Source organism: Nothobranchius furzeri, chromosome 18 (genome assembly GCF_043380555.1).
Source record: "Nothobranchius furzeri strain GRZ-AD chromosome 18, NfurGRZ-RIMD1, whole genome shotgun sequence".
In the NCBI taxonomy this organism is placed as follows: Eukaryota; Metazoa; Chordata; class Actinopteri; order Cyprinodontiformes; family Nothobranchiidae; genus Nothobranchius; species Nothobranchius furzeri.
In genome coordinates, this window is record NC_091758.1 from 13,393,399 (window position 1) to 13,397,956 (window position 4,558).

Here is a 4,558-nt window from a genome sequence, read left to right on the forward strand (position 1 = left end):
TGCGATTGGTCCGGGGTTCAGTAGTGTGATTTGATTGGCTACGGCTGGACCGGCGTTCTGAACCGGGTCTGATAGTTTCAGTGAGCAGGGCCGTGCACAGACCTTTGAAGGGGCGGGTGCTCAAAATTAAAAAGGGGCACATATAGAGCAACATTTAAAACAGATTCACGATCCAACAAGTGTGAAAATTCAGATAGTGAGTCCCTTGGGTTCAACAACAAAAAACTAGAAAAACTATTTTATTTAGTGTCTTAAATAATTCATTTAGTTTTTAAAGCTGACTTGTATCTCTCACAAAACCTGAGAGCTCTGCTACCAACCTAACAACCTCCTTTACACAACATCAAACTGAATGCCACCTTCTCTCCTTATAAGGCCACACACACACACACACACACACACACACACACACACACACACACACACACACACACACACACACACACACACACACACACACACACACACACACACACACACACACACACACACACACACACACACATTTTTGTTTATATGCTTGTATGGACCTCCTTTGACTTCCATTCCTTTTAGTGACTCCACTACGCCTAACCAAGTCCCCATAATTCTGCAGCAAATTTGAAGCCAACAAGAAAGTGGCACCATAAGAATGATCTACATGATTTCCTCACAGCCATCATTTATTTGTTAGATTATAAAATAATTTAAATCAAGTTTTCAATCCAGCTTTGTGCAACAAAATGATGAGCTTATCCTTGATGATGACTACAGGTGTGACAAGTTATGAATATTAAAGTGAACTTTTTTTTCTAAATCTAAATTTAGGTAATAAAACACAAATTTATGTAAGCAAAACAACGAAAAATTATAATTATATGGATTTTAATGGTGGCCGATTTTTCTGCAATAAAATAAACCAACATTGTGCACATTGTATTTATATCATAAATCATTTAGACAAGTTTCATGGTGTAAACTTCACTTACCAGCGCCTCTTGTGAACTGGCTTTACTGAAGTCCTATTGGTGAGGCAAACCTCCTGGGGTCATCAGGTCATCTAAAGGCTCCAAAACTCTCTCGTCTTTATTTTGAGGAAACGTCTGTTGACATAATGAACATTCTATCATTCTGCTTTTATAGAGATGAACACATGCATCTAAGATAGGTCATTAGTGCAGTAGACAAGATTGTCATGTTTCAATAAGCTAAAAATAAATTCAGATTTGAGATAAATGTACATTTTTGTCCTTTAACATACAAAGAATGTACAACTTTATCAACTGATAAGAGGTTTTAAAAATATTCAATTACTCGCTATCAGTAAATCTGAGCAAATGGGTGATATTTGAGCTAGTCTGCAGTTGGGCGTGACTCTCTCACACGCACAAAAGAACACACTCGGGCTTTTGTTTCTGTCAGCCGGAGAAGCAGGTTTATGTATGAAGCTCCATCAGGTCATTACGCCATTAGCATTCCAGTTTAGCTCATTACCACAGCTAGCATGTCCTTTGTTATGCTTATTCAGAAACCGTTGAAGTTATTTACATGTTTACCCCATCAACATGTATGGCCATATTTCCATTTCCAAAAAAGAGGGCAGGGGATCTGTGCCTACCAATGACATCACACTATCAGTGCGTTTACATGCAGCTAGTAACCCTTTTAAAACCCGAATATTCACAATAACCCGGTTCCGCAGGTCCATGTAAACAACGCCAAAAACCCGGATATGCTCATAACCGGGTTTTTAAAACCCCGGTTACTACACCTGGGGTAACTCTTTTCTAACCCGAATGTTTGGACGTGTAAACGCATACCGGGATATCCCCATCAAAGCGTGTGTTCTGCGCATGCTCTGTTCTCAAGGAATCTTGGTCTTTTGAGTAGCGAGACGTCTTGTATGCGCCAGAACACCGGAAGTAAACAATAAGTTGGGAGCAACATGGCGAGTCGCGGCACAGCACCACACTTTTGGAGTGACGAGGAAACTAAAGCACAAACAAACGCGGTCGCTATATCTTCCGAACTGGGAAACATGTTGTTTTCACGGATACCGGAACAAGAAGAACCGTAAATGACGCATATTGCGTCTGGACGTAGTCCATACGACCTGACGCTACCCCAACGTCTGCATTTAAATCGGGTTATGCAAGTTAGGTAACTCTTTCTATTTATGCTTGTAAACGGGTTAATCTGATCAACTCAGAAACCCGAATACTGACCTTAACCTGATCATAACCCGGATATTGGCTGCATGTAAACGCAGTCTATGGCAACACCACACAAACCACGTTAGGAGCCATTTTTTTCCCCCCAGGTGAAGAGCTAAAATTAATATCAGATTCTGCCAACAAAAGGGCACTAAAACAATTCATATGTAAATGTTTAGCATATTTGTTGCAAAACCTAATTTTTCTGCTGCTTTAGTGCTGCAACAAGGTTTTACTAATAAGAAATTATTATACCTTTTGTTTTACTACAGCGTTGTAAGCTTCATTTGCACAGATTGTTAAGGATGTTTCAGCTGTGAGATTAGACGATAGGATCAACGAAAAAAATAAGTTTGCCATGGACTCCATGGAAACTATGAGAGAATCCACAAATAGTGGCTTTCAAACAGTTTTGTTACTGACATATTACTACAAATTTAGAAAAGAAGCAGATGAGACGGCGCGTCTGAAATTTTGTTTTTCGTTGGACAATATTAGAACATGTCAGTCCCGCAGCTCTCCTCCATGAGAGAGGGGGTGGGGGGTTGCACACGTTCTGCTCAAGCCCCCATAATACTGGTATGAAATTGAAGCCAACGTGGAAGTGAAATAAATTGCAGTTCCACCCTCATCCACTAGGGGCTGGTGTCAGAAGCGAGCAAATCCTCATGTTAAAAATCCATGTTAAAAATACCAATTTCAAAGCAGAAATAAACATGTTTACAGCCTGGTTCCAAAACATGTTTTTGGTTTAAATGATCTAGTTTACACTCATGACAACTCTGAGGGGGTGAATTTTTTTGTCACTCTTCTGTAAGTGTATTAAATGCCTAAAATTCTGAATGATTAATGAGCATCAGACCCACGTGACCGCAGAGCTATCTCCATGGAAAGGCCTCAGTAGAGCCTCTGCCTCGCCTGAAAACTGTTCCGCGATTTTCAGTCTCTCAACTTAGACCATTAGTAGTAGAGTTTGTGCGTTCTTTTTGGATATTATTTGTGCAATTGTTGTTGAAATGAATATTTTTATGGTGTGATCAGTAATGTTTGGTTTAACAAGTGAATCATTAACTACACTCATACACAATGTTCATAAGATATAAGTTAAAGTAACATCACCGCACATAGATATTTTCTTACCCACAAATCAGAGCATCCTGTATCTGAAAGAAGGCGTGATGTTCTGAGGTCTGTTGTTAACGCCTCTTAACTTGGCATGTCCCGAATGGCCACGTAATCAAAACATGGCGATCATTAAAACAGAGCTCACTTCGCCGTGAGTAAGTTCTAGAGAAAGCTACGGACCGGCCAACTGGAGCAAAAACCTCTTTAACCCAGAGCATCTTTTGACACGCTGTCAAAAACCTGCTACACGCTGAAGCTGACATCGCAAACGGCTCCTGCAGAACAAAGCTGATACAGTTCCGACTCCCTAAGAGTCCTGCTACACGCAAACTAGTTCCAACCTGTTGTGCCTGGTGACATCTCTGGACTGGAGAGTCAGTATTAATCAGTGGCGGAGAAACCATTCATCAGACCTTTGAACACCTGCAGGATGCTTTTGATATCGCACAATCCCACCTATCTGACTTGAAGCTTGTGTTGAATGCAAGCAAAACTAAACTGGTCCTCTTCTCAAATAATAGGAACTCTACAGCTGTCCCCCCAAACATTATTACTCTACAGGGAAATCTAATAGAGCATGTGGCTGAGTACAGGTACTTGGGGTTTGTACTTGATGACCATCTGACCTTTAACATTCACATCCAAAGTTTAGTCAGGGAACTTAGGTTAAAACTAGTGTTCTATTTTAGGAATAGGGCTTGTTTTTCTCTTGCAGCAAGGAAGAAGCTGGTTGAGGCCACTTTTCTGTCCCTTGTGGACTATGGTGATTTTTATATATGCATGCTCCTAACAAATATCTGTATCAATTAGATTCAGTTTATCATGGAGCACTGAGATTTATTACAGGGTGCAAAGGTCGGACACATACTGTAGTTGCACTCTGTATAATCTAGTCCAGTGGCCCTCATTAGCTCAGCGTAGGCTAACCAGGTGGCGACTATTTATATATAAAGCCATCATCGGGATGTTGCCTCCTTATTTATGTAGGCTTCTGTCTTTCAAGACCAGCACTCGCTCACTTCGGTCTAATGCTAATCTCCAGCTGGCTGTGCCTAGAGCTCATACAGAATTAGGTAAGCAAGCATTTAGGATATCTGCTCCATCAGCCTGGAACCAGCTACAGAACCACTTAAAACTAGAAAAGCCGGTCTCTGGGTCAATTTTAGTGGTTAGTAAAGGAACAGGAAGCAGGCACATTTGGTCCCTGTCCCTGCTTCCGATGTTAGGATAAGCCTATGATG